General features: G+C 38.6%; 1 protein-coding gene across 4 annotated transcripts in view; it reads right to left on the reverse strand.

Moving 5' to 3' along the window:
• VTI1A (vesicle transport through interaction with t-SNAREs 1A) overlaps window positions 1-16,241 on the reverse strand; it is a 318,622-nt gene that overhangs the window by 228,207 nt on the left and 74,174 nt on the right. The window lies entirely within an intron of this gene.

Raw genomic sequence — 16,241 nt, forward strand, 5'->3', positions numbered from 1 at the left:
CTCTGACCTTTCTGCTACCGAAAACAAATTAAATGATGGAACCTTCCCCAACATCTTCCTAAGCATAGATTGAGCTAAAGAATTAACTGAACTTTCAAGTTATCTCTTTTCTACCTCTGAGTGAGCCTTTTACAATACAATCACTGAGTGGTCTGCCAACCTCACACTGCATGCTTTTGATATATTCGAAGAATATTTCATTATTAACCCCAGTATCTTTTGCAAGGTGTCCTTCAAGATACTTTTTAAACAAACCTAATTGCCTGTTTGCACCAGACATGAACTCATATTTTTTTAAAGATAGCTTCTTTTCTGCTGATGAGTTGCTTTATTTTGCCAGTCATATGTAGTTTCTGATAGATTGCCTTTGTTGTTCTGTTTTTTTTAATGGTATTTGTTAAGCACTCACTATGTGCCAGGTACTGTACTAATCACAGGGATAGATACAAGATAATCAGGTTGGACACTGTCCGTGGCCTACATGGGGCTCTCAGTCAATCCCCATTTTACAGATGAGGTGATGGAGGCACAGAAAAGTTAAGTGACTTGCCCAAAGTCACACAGCAGACAAGTATAGGAGCCGACATTAGAACCCAGGTCCTCTGACTCCCAAACCTGTGCTTTTTCCAATATGCCATACTGCATATCTAATATATACAAATACATACAACCACACACATACACACACACCCCTATATTTTTTTTCAGGACACTCAATATGTTTTCAAATATTCTGCAGGTGGCTTGCTGGATACTTGATACTTGATGAAAATAAGGTTTGCTTTTCATCAGTCGCTTTTTCTAAACTGAATAGCCTTCATTTGATCTTCCCTCATTGGAAAGAGTTTATTATTGCAGGGTAGTTTTCCTATATATGTTTCTTGCACCAAGATCTGCGTACACCTCAGAATTAAAACCAGTATTTCTATTTTTCTATGTGGGTTCAAGGATTAAATGTTTCACTTCTCATCCTCATGAGTCTCTTGCTGAATTTAATTTAGGGTAATTGAAGTTTCCCACAATAACAGCCACACTAAATCTGTAGTTTCTTCAATGTCATCTAACATTTTCTGCTCATTTTCCTCACCCTGGTAAGATGTTCCAGCATATGGCCTTAGCAAAATACTTCCGTGATTTAAATTTGGAATTTGGAAGTGAATGGATTCCATTAAGCAGCGTGGCTCAGTGGAAAGAGCGAGGACTTGGGAGTCAGAGGTTATGGGTTTGAATCCCGGCTCCACCACTTGTCAGCTGTGTGAACTTGGGCAAGCCACTTAACTTCTCTGTGCCTCAGTTACCTCATCTGTAAAATGGGGATTAAGACTGTGAGCCTCATGAGGGACAACCTGATCACCTTGTATTCCCCCCAGTGTTTAGAACAGTGCTTCGCACATAGTAAGTGCATAACAAATGCCGTTATTATTATTATTATTATTATTATTATTAAACATTACAAAAATCTTATGATATTGCTCACCCAGGGTACCACATCTCTCCACTATTGCCACCCTCATATTTCTTTGAAGTCTTGCATTCAACTGGTTTACTTAAAATATTAATCACTGCTGCCACTAGGTCAGACCATTTGTCTATCCAGCCAGTATTCAGTGTCTGTTGGTGACAACAAGATGTTTACAGGGACCAGGAATAATTGCCGCTCTTGACATCCATTCTAGTGATTAGAGATGCGTGATCTAATGTTCTTATGCTTTTCTAGAAGCAGCATTATTTAGTGGATAGAACACAAGATAAGAGTCAGGAGATGTGGATTCTAAACATGGCTCTGCCGCTTGCCTGCTGTTTGATTTTGGGCAAAGTCACGGCTTCCCTGAGCCTATTTCCTCATCTGTAAAATAGGGATTAAATACCTCATCTCTCACCAAGATTTGAGCCCCATGTGAGACAGAGACGGGGTAAGATCTGATCATACTGTATCTATGCCAGCACTTAGTAAAGTGGTTGGCACAGAGTAAGTGCTTTACACACCTGAATTTAGCCACACCAATTTGAAATGCCAATATTTTTAGCCTGCCCAGTTTCCAGTGCTAGCAAGTGTAGCCAGTTGCATTTTACCACCAGCTTCGTGAAGAAGAGTTTGCTTCCATCAAGTCTTTTAGATTCCATTTCATCCATTTTAACTTTTGAGTTCTAACATTAGATATATCAATCAATCAATCAATAGCATTTGTTGAGCATTTCTGAGTACAAAACACTGTACTAAGTGCTAGGGAAAGTCAGTAGTAATGATGTGCAGATAATGAGAGGAAAAAGGAAAAGTGGAAATGTACATGAGTTAGTGCTTAAGTACCAGGTATGTATAGGACCTGTTGGCAAGTACAGAAGTGGCAAGTTGGGATATAACTTGGGGAAAACAGAAATTAAGTGGAGAGGGCTTTTACAATGAGCTTTTATGATGGGGAGAGCCGTGGTTTGGTCAGTGTGAAGGGGGAAGGAATCCTAGGAAACGATAAAGGAGTGAGCAAGAGGTTAGAAATAGGAGAGATGAGAATGAGGTACAGGGAGTAAGGCAGCTTGAGAGACATAAGTGAGAGCTGGGATGCAGTGGAAGAAGATGTGGGAGAAGATAAAAAACGATTTCTATACTCCGACCTGGATTTTCACACTGTTTTCCACAGCCACCAATCTCCCTGTTGGCTGAGCAGTCTAATTTGCCCCGTCTTTCTTCAGTGTCACTGTGGATTGCTCCCAACCATTCCGGTACTCCCAAACCCTCACACTCCCTCTGAGCAAGTGTTGGGTCCATCTGGATCTTATGCTATTCCAACTCCCTAACTCTCCCCGAGTTTAGTTTGAAACTAGCCTCATCACCTTTCACATTTTTCATGCAAGAAGTAGTGATACTTTGATTCAGGTGAAGCCTGACTCTCCTCTGCATTTTCCCCCATAACCAAATATTAATCAATTCCAAAACACTTTCCATTTCTAGTACACATACACCTCTCTTTTCTCCATTACTGTTCCACCAACATATTGAGATGCTACTGCTCTGCCTGTCTCTTTGGCCCTGTAGTAGTAATGTAATTTATTAAGTGCTTACTGGGTGCAGAACACTGTACTAAGTGCTGGGAGAGAATACAGGTGGGAATTTACACACAGTCCCTGTCCCTCAGTCGGCTCACAATCTAAGAATCAGTAAAGTTTTACAGACGCTACCAGAGACAAGGTAAAATTCAGTTCCTTGCCCAGCAAATTAAATATAGTCTCCAGGACTTCTCTCCTACACTTTTTTAAGGTATTGGTACTCACTCACCATCTACTTAAATGTTTATGAGCTTCAGTAAATTTGCATCTGGTGGGCCTAATGACCTAGAATTTTGGAACATCATCAATCCAGTGGTTGTAACTAAATGATGATGAAGGTGGTCTTTGTTAAGTGCTTTATCAAGCACTATTCTAAGTGCTGGGGTACAAAGAAGATAAGCAGTCAGATACAGTCCCTATTCCACATGGGGCTAACAATTTAAGGGGAGGGGAGAACTGGTATTATGTTATGGTACTTGTTAAGCATTTCCTCTGTGCCAGGCATTGCACTAAGTGCTGGGGTAGATACAAGCTAATCAGGTTGAACACAGTCTATGCCCCACATGGGGCTCATAGTTTCAATTCCCATTTTACAGGTGAGGAAATGCTGCCCCTTGAACAGTTGCTTTCTTAGGGCTTCTGGAGATTGCTTTTTTCTAACCAATCCAACAGCTGCTATGGAGAACGCTGCACTGCTCTCCAATGTAGCTGGGAGTCTTGCCACTGAACTGTCGGCCAGTTCACACCTCTTACCTGAAGGTGACAAAATTGTTCTTGCTTTTCAGTAGCTAATCATTTTAAAGGTCTAGCTAGAACAAATTTAAACACATTGATATTTAATATATGAATTATTTAAACAAATTTATAAATATAATACAAAATTTTCCAGGACAAAAATGTTTCGGTTATGTCATCAATCCTTTATGTAGCTAAAGAACCAATTAACTTATAAAAATTATTCTGAAACACATGAAGAGATATTCAGCATAGTCTTCCGGTTAAGGTAACCAGATATATCATTAGGAAATGTGAAATGTGAAAACTTTGATAATCTGTCATTCATCTTGGAGTATTCTGGAAATTGTAACACTAGCACACAGTTTTTACTCAAATGATCAATGAGAGAGAAGAATACTATCACAATTATGTTCCCTTAAAAAGTCACGGACCTATCTAATATCTCCACAAAAGGATCATTTCCCACACTTGGTTGAGAACACATTTGTACTTACATTTTTTGTCCTTCTCCAATTCTCCTCCTAATTAGATTTTCCAAATCCCAACCCACTGATCCCACCTTTCCCCTTGCTAGGAATACCTGACGACATTCCCTCCTTTAAAGCCTTCCCTTAAAAGTGACCTTGTAAAATCCAGTTAATCAATCCATAATATCTGTTGGACCTCTACTGTGAGCAAAGCATTGTATTCAACACTTGGAAGAACTCAAAACAAGAAAAAGGGCCCTTTGTCCTCCAGGAATTTACAATTTTACAAATGAGATAGTTCTGGTTATTCATTCATTCATTTAATGGTTATGCCATTCCATCAGCTATTTCAGCAATCCTATATTTAAATTCCCAATAATCTTTGAAAACACATAAACACACATTATATATATATATATTTTCACCTATGTCTACTTATATCATATTCTCTCATAAAATATGGTATGTTCACTGAAATTGTGTCTATCCTCTCCTCCAGTAGATGGTAAAATACTCCAGGACAAGGACAGTGTATTTCACTTTCTTTTTATCTTTTGCAAGTTTCCCCAAATTTAATATAGTAGACACTTGATAGTCTCTTTGCTACTGACATTCTCGGGAAAGAACTAGGGTAGGAAAGAAACATCTGTGGATTAAATAAAATTAAAGAACTGGGAAAACACAAATGAGTTGAGAGTGGGACTCTGCTCACAAACTGAGATGGAGAAAAGGATAAACGGAGACAATTATATTTCATTTTAGAAGTTCACTCCTGCTTCACAGCCCCAAAGGCATCCAGCAGCCTGAACCGCACCAAAGACAGTAAGGTTAAGTATAGCTGCTCCACACTTGAATGAAAACATCATAATCCCAATATAACTCCCACACCCTCTTTACTGCACAGGAGGGCTACATTTCTATCTCCCTCCATACTGTGTGGTGGCTACTGGGTCAAAGTTTTCAAGTGGTGGGTGGTGATAACAATTAGCTACTCTAAATTCATTAGTACTCTCTATCAACTCAAATGTTACACAAACATATTGAAGAGCAAGATACGCTTCTGTGTTATCCTGCTGATCATAAGTCTAGTGATTTATGAAGGGCATTACAGAACTGTTGCTCACTAGATTTACAGTTAACAAAGGAGAGAACAGAAAGGCTTACTTGTTCTCAGGATGCTCAATTTAAAGAACTAATTTAAAGAACTAGATGGGGCGTGCATTCTTCAGGCAGTCCAAACCAGGAGAAAAATTAAACACAGTATCATGCATATGGCAATACAAAATGATAAAATACATTATAGTCAGAAAAATTCACAGCTGGAAGGGATATGACACTTACACAAGGAAAATTTGCCATTTAAAGTCACATTACCTCATCCCGAAAATCATCTCTTCTTTTCCACAAGGACAAAAATATGGCATATTCTACCTTCTTAGATGAATATTCTTAATCTGCCAACTAACCAGTATCATTATAGGTTATTTTCTCTTTAGAACTCATTCTCCAATCATATCTTTCATCTGTTCTGCACAGTCCTTAACCCACTGTAGCTAAATACCTTTAAATCATATTTTCCTAGAGTATCTTTTCTCAGAAAATCCAATTTCTTTGTAAAACAGTCTCTGTGATTACCACCACATTCCCTTCCCACTCCTGCAACATCAGTTGATCAACCAATCAATCAGTGTTATATATTGGGCAACTTGTGCACAGAGCACTGTATTAAGCACTTGGGAGTGTACAATACAATAGAGCTGGTAGACAGGATCCCTGCCTACAGGGAACTTACAGTCTAGAGGGGGAGACAGTCTTTAAAATAAATTTCAGACAGGGGAAATAGCAGAGAATAAGGATATGTATGTACATTGTAGAGAAGCTGCGTGGCTTAGAAGAAAGAGCACAGGCTTGGGAGTCAGAGGTTGTGGGTTCTAATTCTGGCTCCGCCACTTGTCAGCAGTGTGACTTTGGGCAAGTCACTTAACTTCTCTGTGCCTCCGTTACCTCATCTGTAAAATGGGGATTAAGACTGTGAGCCCCAAGTGGGACAATCTGATGACCTTGTATCTCCCCCAGTGCTTAGAACAGTGCTTGGCACATAGTAAGCACTTAACAAATACCATAATTATTATTAGTCTAGACTGTGAGCCCGTTGTAGGGTAGGGATTGTCTCTGTTGCCGAATTGTACTTTCCAAGTGCTTAGTACAGTGATCTACACACAGTAAGCGCTCAATAAATATGATTGAATGAATAAAAACTGTGGGACTGGTGGTGGTGAGAATCAAAGTGCTTAAAAAGTTCACATCCAAGGGCTGAGGTGATATGGAAGGGAGGACAAATAGGATAGAAAATGAGGGGTTAATCTGGGAAGGCCTCTTGGAGGAGATATGATTTTAGTAGGACGTTGAAGATGATTCGAGTAGTGGTCTGCTGTATATAAAGAGGGAGGAATTTCCAGGGGAAGATGGTGAGACAGATGAGATTAAAGTATACTGAGTAGGTTGGAGAAGCAGTATGGCAGAGTGGAAAGAGCAGAAGCCTAGGAGTCAGAGGACCTGGTTCTAAACCCGGCTCCTCCACTCATCTCCTGTGTGACCCTGGGCAAGTTACTTAACTTCTCTGTGCCCTAGTTACCTCATCTACCTCATCTGTTCCTATTTGGAACAGGAATTCTGTCCAACTCTATTATCTTGTATCTACCCCAGCATTTAATATAGTGCCTGGCACATAGTAAATCCTTAACAAACACCATAAAAAAAAAAGATAGATGAATGAAGTATGCAGGTTGGGTTTATAGTAGATTAGCCAGGTATAGTAGGAGGGTGAGACCTGATTGAGTGCTTTAGAGTCAATGTTAAGGAATTTCTGTTTGATATGGAGATAGATGGGCAATCACTGGAGTTTTCTGAGGAGTGGGAAGATCAATCACATTGATTGAGTGCTTACTGTGTGCAAAGCATTGACAGACGTGGACTATACTGCCACTGTGGACTGAATGGTTTTGCAGAAAAATGATCTGGAGTCAGGAGAGAGATGGAACAGAGAGGTCAGGAAGGAGGCTTACAAAGTCAGTAGTTGAGGAGGAATATGGTAAGGGCTTGGATCAAGATAGTTGCAGTTTGGATGGGAAGGGGGGTTGATTTCTGGAGATGTGGAGATAGAACCAACAGGATTTGATGACAGACCAAACATGACGGTTGAATGAGATGGATGAACTACCTGCTTGTTGAAAGACTCCCAGGTGGGCAATAAGGTATCTCAAAAACAGTACCCCCCTTCCAATTGGGAATGTAATAATAATGATTGCGGTATTTGCTAAACACTTACTATGTGCCAAGCACTTTGCTAATAATTGGGGTAGATACAAGATAATCAGGTCAGACACAGTTGCTGCCTTTACATGGGACTCACAATTTAAGTAGGAGGAGAGGAGTCCAGAGTCTCAGAAATGCAATTTAGTCCCAATCTACTTGAAATTACAGGGCTTTATCACTCTATTAATTGGCAATATGGTTATATTATTAGTAAGATGATGAAATGTCTCTGGTCTAATTGGTAACTACTCATATTGGGAATATACTCATTATTATTGGAAATAATGTTTCAACTTTACAGACAAATCTTTATGTATCTGGTAAATGAAACATGGTTAAGATACATTTGCCAATGAGAAGTCCAAGGCTTAATAATTTGAAGGACAAAAGATATCCAATTTATGTAATAAAACTGGTTTTTGTTTCTGATCAATGTGAGAAACTGTAGGCATTGTATCATGGTCAGCATAGTGCTAACTAGTGAGAAAATTCCAAAACTGGAATCGAGGGCATGAGATTGACATTTCTATACCAGTAGTCTTGAATCTATACAAGAATCCTGTATTACTTCCAGAGTCAGTGAGAGAAGTGCCCTTTTAAAGTATGCCACTCCTACTAACAACTGAATATCTACCAAGGCTGGGCTGGCAAAGGTTAAATTACAAACCAACCTGATCAAATACACTTGAAGAAATACACTTGTATAAATGTTTGTACTATTTTTTTACTCTATTTATTTATTTATTTAATTTATTTGTACATATCTATTCTATTTATTTTATTTTGTTAGTATGTTTGGTTTTGTTCGCTGTCTCCCCCTTTTAGACTGTGAGCCCACTGTTGGGTAGGGACTGTCTCTATATGTTGCCAATTTGTACTTCCCAAGCACTTAGTACAGTGCTCTGCACATAGTAAGCGCTCAATAAATACGATTGATGATGATGATGAAGAGGTGTGGTCTTCAAAATTCCACCTGGGAACTAAAGCGATTTCTTTCACTCTAAAAATAAATATTTGTTGACCTATGACTTGGAATTTTATGTTTTGAGATGCAAAAGGGCAAAGTTGTACTTGAATAATTACCTATTGTCAAACTCTTGGAAGTTAATCTTACTTGGGAAAATATGTTCTTATATTTTATTTATCTGTATATATATATATATATATATATGCACATATATATACATATACATAAATATATGTATGTCAGTGCTAACTTTTTTATTTCATGAAACCAGGAGAAAACAATGTAGTCCCAGAAAGAAAAAAAAAGAGTGAAACTTTAAATGTAGGTACAAGAAAGCTATTTTTAAAGCATAAATCTGTTAAATTTTCTACTTGACAAGTTATATTGAGTCTTTCCACAGCATGGGTTCACCCTGGACTGAGACACCCAGTTCAGAATATTGATTGATTTTTCCATTATGAATTTCACCAACTTCTTATGAAGTACACAAAATACATTTTACAGTAATTCAAAATAAGACAATATTTTAACTCCACATGGGAGCACCCTATTTTCATTTGGTGTGATTGTGGTTTACATGCTAGTGTCACCTAAGGTTTCCAGATGGCTTTAGAAGGCTGGCTCAGGAAAAGTATTTTTCCCAACCAAAACTTGGCCAATCAGAAGTAAATGGAGACATTTATGGACATTGCCAATATCATAATACCCTCACATAGAAACTGACTTGGAAAATTCCCCAAATCCTGATTTTAAAATTTGCTTTGGTATTATACAACTTTCGGTTGAGGCATTCTTGTAGATGCAATTTTACTGAGTAAAAAAACAAAAATAAAAAAAACAAACCATGCCTAATGAGTCCTTACACAAATAATACTTTCTCTTACTGGCAGGATTTTTCTGAATAAATATTACATTTTTAGCAAGAAAAAGAATACTCATTTCACTTGTTTCTCTAGATAATAAGAGGTTAATTGAAAGCAAATTCTGATGAGGTAATACAACCAAAATTACCTGTGAGATTTTTTTCTTTCTAGCAAAATAGACCTACCAAAATAAAACATATTATTCTATATCTTATGTTTAAATTACATGGCTACAAATACCTTCTGCATTTCAAAAGAAAGTAATTTCCACTACAATGAAAACATGAAAAATGAACCAAGAAAAATAAATTCTTTTCCCCGCAAATTTTCACATAAAGCTGAATTTGTATCCAGTTTGATTGAGATTACCAGAGAAAATGTTTCCTTTTTACAAAAGAAATTTTAACTATGCCATATTGCTATGTGTCTCCTTCTCACAGGAGATGTATATTTGTATTTTCCTAATGAAAAAACCAATAGTAGCAACAAACAGAATGATGATCAGTACATCCATTAGAGGAGACAGTGGGGAGATCATGGAAATTGGGGATGTGAGCAGAGAGGGATGGGGAAACCCTACAAGAACAATCACCAATTGCATGTGCAGATGATAGGAGAGTGTCTGAAACATTGAGATATGTGAGTTTTCTTTTATCTTCAGCTCTGTTCTCCACTTGGCTCCAGAGTATTTCTGTGTATGGAGTAAGGAAAGGGAGAGGTGGGACAACAGGGTGTTGAGTATGTAGAGGAAGTTCTGGATGGTTTGAGAATCTGGATAAAAAGGGAAGAGCATGATGCCGAATTCTTTAAGAGTACCCATTCATTCATTCATTCAATCGCATTTATTGAGCGCTTACTGTGTGCAGACCATTGTACTAAGCGCTTAGGAAGTACAAGCTGGCAACATATAGAGACGGTCCCTACCCAACAACGGGCTCACAGTCATGCAATTCTGAACCCATGAAATTGTAAGGCTACACTTTCTAAAAAGTAGTTGAAAACAACTGCTCTAGGGTAAAAGCATCCATCAACCACTTTATATTTTATTTTCATTAATAAAATATACCTAATTTAACGCAATTATCTCTTTGTACAGCACACATATAAACATGATTATTACATATGTATACCACAAATAAAATAAATCCAAGATTATTAGGAAGGGAAAAACTGTCCAATGATCTTTCAATTCACCCTGCTTTAAAGAACTGCAACCGAACTAACTGCTGAAATTTCAGTAGGCATCATTTTCACCAATCCCCATCACCCTTGGGCCAATACTGTGATCTCTAAGTACCCACTGAATAAGTGTTAACAAGGTATAAATACCTGGGTATAATAATAATGAAGATGGTGATAATAACACTTGTGATATTTGTTAAACACTTATTATGTGCCAGGCACTGTACAAAGCTAATCACTCCCTGCCCTGCATAGGGCTCAGTCTTAATCCCCATTTTACAGATGAGGTAACTGAGGCCCAGAGAAGGTAAATCAATCAATCAATCAATCGGTTGTATTTATTGAGCGCTTACTGTGTGCAGAGCACTGTACTAAGTGCTTGGGAAGTACAAGTTGGCAACATAAAGAGGCAGTCCCTACCCAACAGTGGACTCACAGTCTAGAACACAGCAGGCAAGTGGTGGAGCTGGGATTAGAACCCGGGTCCTTCTGATGCCCAGGCCCGTGGTCTATCCACTAAGCCACACTGCAGACCTAGCTCACAGGAGAAAGGCTCAGGACCACAGACTACAGGTGAAGACCCAAGACGCTAAAGCCTAGAGTTGGTATAAAAGACAGGAGTCTGTGTGTGCTGGGCTTTTTTCCCTGGCAAGTATATGGTTGGAGTTGCCAGATTGGTAAAAGTGGTGGGTTTTCAAGGGAACTATCCATTGGATAAGTCAGCATCATCTTAACCATGAAACTCACAAGGTGTCCAATAAATCTTACTGAACCCCACCTGGGCCAACTGCCTACTGAATTTGAGTGTTGGATATTTCTGTAGGATGGAGAGTTCTTCCCCTAAATTTCCCTAATACCTCCCCTGCTCCTTTCTAATCCCTCCCTCCACTGGCCTCACCTTCAACTCTACCCAGCAGGAATTTTAAGAGGTGATCTACCTTCTCTCAAATTCCACCCCCTCCGCCTGCACCAGGGACCCCATCCCTTCATACCTTATCAAAGCACTTGCCCCCTCCCTTCTTCCCTCTCTGACTGCCATCCTCAACTATTCACTCTCCAGTGACTTCTTTCCCCACTGCTTTCAAGTATACCCATGTGTCTCCTATCCTAAAGAAAAAACCCTCCCTTGAGCTCCCTCCAGCTATTGCCCCACCTTCCTCCTACTATGCCTCATCAAACTCCTTGAGTGAGTTGTCTATACCCATTGCCTCTACTTCCTCTTCTCTAAATCTCTCCTTGACCCCCTGCAATCTGGCTTCAGCCACCTTCACTCCATTAAAACTGCCCTCTCAAAGGTCAACAAAGATCTCCTTCTTGCCAAATCCAAAGGCCTCTCATCCATCTTAAACCTCCTTGACCTCTCGGCTAACTTCAACACTGTTGACCACCTCCTTCTCCTGGAAACATTATCCAACATCAGCTTCAGTGACACTGTCCTCTCCTGGTTCTCCTCCTCTATCCCTGGCCGATCCTTCTCAGTCCCTTTTGCAGGCTCCTCCTCTGCTTCCCACCCCCTTACGTGGAAGTCTCTCAAGGTTCATGTCTGGGTCCGTGTCTATTCTCTATCCTACATCCACTCCCTTGGAGAACTCATTTGCTCCCATAGCCTCAACTATCATTCTGTGTGGAGATTCCCAAATCTACATCTCCAGCCATCTGAAATCTCATATCTTCTTCTGGCTTCAGGACATCTCCACTTGGATGTCCCACCAACACCTCAAACTTAACATGGCCAAAACAGAAGTCTGCATATTCCTACATCACTGAAATCTGCCCTTTCCTCTCCATCCAAACTATTACTATGTAAATCCAAGCACTTATTCTATCCTGTCTTGATTACTGTATCAGCCTCCCTTGCTAACATCCCTGCCTCCTGTCTCTCCCCACTCTAGCCCATACTTCACTCTGCCACCTGGATCATTTTTCTGCAATCCATGTTTCCCACTCCTCGAGAACCTCCAGTGGTTGCCCAGCCATTTCCACATCAAACTCCTTACCATCAGTTACAAATCTGTCATTTGACAGATCTGAAGCAAAATAACAATAATAATGATGGCATTTATTAAGCGCTTACTATGTGCAAAACACTGCTCTAAGAGCTGGGGAGGTTACAAAGTGATCAGGTTGTCCCACAGGGGGCTCACAGTCTTAATCCCTATTTTACAGATGAGGTAACTGAGGCACAGAGAAGTTAAGTGACTTGCCCAAAGTCACACAGCTGACAATTCCACTGAGCCACACTGCTTCTCAAAAGGTTTCAATGGCTCAGAAATGCTAAGCGTCTTTCTCAGCCTAAGTACAATTTATTTTTCAGTGGAAAAGGGTCACTTTTCTAAATCTGGTGCCAATAAAGTGGTAATAAATGCTTATGATGACAAAATATAAACAAAAGTAATTACACAGAATATTATTGATAGGCAACTGCCTTGTTTTTCCTTTGAACATAAATGTCTTGACTTTTATATACTTTGTTTTTCATAGTTGCCAAGGTGAGTTATTAAATGGGTTTACCTTTTGACAATTTCCTTTATTAATAACTTCAGAAAACATGAGCACAAAGAAATCCTCTTTAAAGTCATAAAATGTAACCCTTTAACAGGCAAATGACTCAGACTAACAAAAGCAAAAATTCAAGTGCACAACTCAACTGGAAAGGTAGTTCATCATCAATATGTAACTGATTTATTGGAGTGGAGGAAACCTAATGGTTATTTTGAATTTAAATGTCTGCCTATCTTCCTCAGAACAAATTGTGACTTGATAGCAGGCTTAAGTGTGAGATTTTTTATTAGTGACTTTTGGCCACAATAAACCAAATCAAACTAAAAAAAATGCTGCTACCTGTCTGTACAGAACAGGACATTTAGGCTGGACATTCCATTTTTACATGCCACTTAATTGAACCCCAAACTGTTCACTTCAAAGTGCCACAACATCCCCGAAGGTGTGGTGGCTCACACATCCACTCCATCAATTGAGGGGAGATAATGACCCTTAGGTTTTCGCAGTAGGGTACGGAACCAGGGTTATTGATACACAGTCCAAAAACAAAATGGGCAGCGCAGTCTCTGGGTAGTGCAATCCCCTTTAATGTAGGGAGGTACTGCATTTGTTTTGCCCAGATTCTGTCTATAAAAATAGATGTTTCCTTTTTTTTAAAAAAAAAAAAAATTGGTTTTCTCTTGTGGAAGCAGACCTAACCTTTGAAAAAAGTATTTTTTACTATATTTGGTAGTAAACAAATCTAGGATAGACTACCTCTCTTTCAAGTAGGAAATGTACTCATTCAAATAGAATTGGTAATAGTCCAGGGGTGACTGGATCAAGAAGACCATGAAGTAATATGCCAACTATGGGACAGTTTATTAGAATCTACAATTCCCAGTCTGCAAAAGATTCCACCACAAAGTATCTTGCTCTTCTGCTTCCTTAGCCTCACTTGTTTTGAGAAAAGCACATGATTTTAAATATTCAAATCGTAGCTTCCAACCACATTGAGTCTCCTTTTCATTGGAAAAACCATTAATAATTAATCTGAAAGTCAGCAAGCTAAAGAAGTCAAAATCAACCACAAAGAACCAATGAGAGAGTTAAGTTTCCAAACAGATAAATATTCAAAAAATGAATGTTAAGAACTTGACTAAATTTTTCTACTTTTGATCAAAGATGGTGTAATACCAGTAGCCACTTACAGCAGTTATACTTATCATTATGTATTTGCACCTTATGAGTTTTGACCAGTGGCTACCAATTTCTCAAACTTTGATATTTGAAGTTTTTTGCTGCGTTATTGCCCTATACCCTAAAGCTATATCTATGAAACGAGTTCCATCTCCACATTTTTCTTTCCCCATTCTCAAATGCTCTTCATTATTCTTTATGATAATGATGGATGGTGGTGATAGAATTTCCCAAAGAGTAACATGGAGAGATCTCAGTTCCGTGATTTCAGAACCAAGAATCTGCAGAGCGGAATCGATTTTAGTGATAGACTGCAGACTCATTGTGGGCAGGGAACATGTCTACCAATTCTGTTATCCTGTATTCTTCCAAATGCTTAGTGTTCTGCCCACAGTGAGCATTCAATAAATATTACTGATTGATTTATTACTGCTATTGGCTTGTGCAACACCTTACACTTTGCCGTTCCCCACCAGTCAAGTTCCAACAGGGAGAAGTGTAGATTTTTACATATTGAGCAATTCTGTGTTTATGAACATAATATAAATCAAAAATAATTTGTTTCTATAATAAATAGGCAACTAATATTAGAAACCACGTTTCTCTCATACAGACATGGCTGTTTTCATGAATGAACTCTTTAGAAGAATCTGAGTAGATCAGGTAAAGCTACTATTAGACCACTTCTTCCTTGTCAATTTCCATACTGGATTTTGCTCTCAAGATTGGTGATTAGTGGATTTCACTGCAATGTTAAAAGAATGCGTACTCAACTAGACAAATCTTTGCCCGAAATAGACTACTTGCTTGAGAAACACTTATTCTATATGGGGATTATTTTCCTCCATCTTTCAACTCACTGACTCCCTTTCATATCATGAGAAATACAGCAGGATAACCTCTAAGGAACCAATAGATGGTGTCCATTTTTGAGGAGTCACAATGTCAAAAAAAAAAAAAAAGATCCAGCCCTGCATTCAATCGTATTTAGTGAGCCTTACTGTGTGCAGAGCACTGTACTAAGTGCTCGGAAAGTACAACTCAGCAACAAATAGAGACAATCCCTACCCAACAACGGGTTCACTCCAACCAGGTTGGATCGCAAATGTCTGAAGTTGGTGAAGAATGAATCCCTTTCTAACTATCAGAAAAACAGGAATATAAAGTTCATATAAAAGGTTGTTATTACAGGTCACAGTGTGAGAGTGTTGTCACCATCATTTAAAAGAAGTTCATTTGAGTAAGCCTGTTGAGTACCTTAGTCCTGGGTCCATGCAGGATGAAAAAGAAATTAGACCAGACAAAAAGAAACCATGCTGACAAGAAAAAAAATTATAAAAATTTGGCTTGGCTTCAATTTTACAGTAAAACCTTCCAATCAATCAATCAATCAATCAATTGTATTTATTGAGCGCTTACTATGTGCAGAGCACTGTACTAAGCGCTTGGGAAGTACAAATTGGCATCAATTGTCCTTCCATTAAATTGTCCTGTACTCCTCTTGTTAATTTGTCCATAACCTATCAGCATCTACTACAGTACAGAGCAATTAATAATGATGGTGATGATGGTGCTTATTAACTGTTTATTATATGCCAAGCATTGTGGTAGATTCAAAATAAATTGGAACAGTCCCTGTGCCAGCTCAAATCCTAAGAGGGAGCGAGCAGACAATCAATACCAACTTTTGCTAATATCAAATGTCTCTTTAACACTACATCAGTCAATATGGAACTGGTTGGTGAAGTAGATGTTTTTTTAATTTAACTGAAAAGTGACACTAGCAACATAAGTATGCTGAATGATATCTAACATTTCTATAAGATACCAAAAATACAAAAAAAAAACAAAAAACAAAAAAAACCATAGAAAAGCTCTGAAAATAATAAGTAATTCTTGGGTAATCACTGGCAATCCACCATACAGTTATAGGACGTGTAACTTTCCAGAACTTTGCACAAGTTTATTTAAGCAGCATATAGTCTT

The sequence above is a fragment of the Tachyglossus aculeatus genome, chromosome 16 (assembly GCF_015852505.1).
Source record: "Tachyglossus aculeatus isolate mTacAcu1 chromosome 16, mTacAcu1.pri, whole genome shotgun sequence".
Classification (NCBI taxonomy): domain Eukaryota; kingdom Metazoa; phylum Chordata; class Mammalia; order Monotremata; family Tachyglossidae; genus Tachyglossus; species Tachyglossus aculeatus.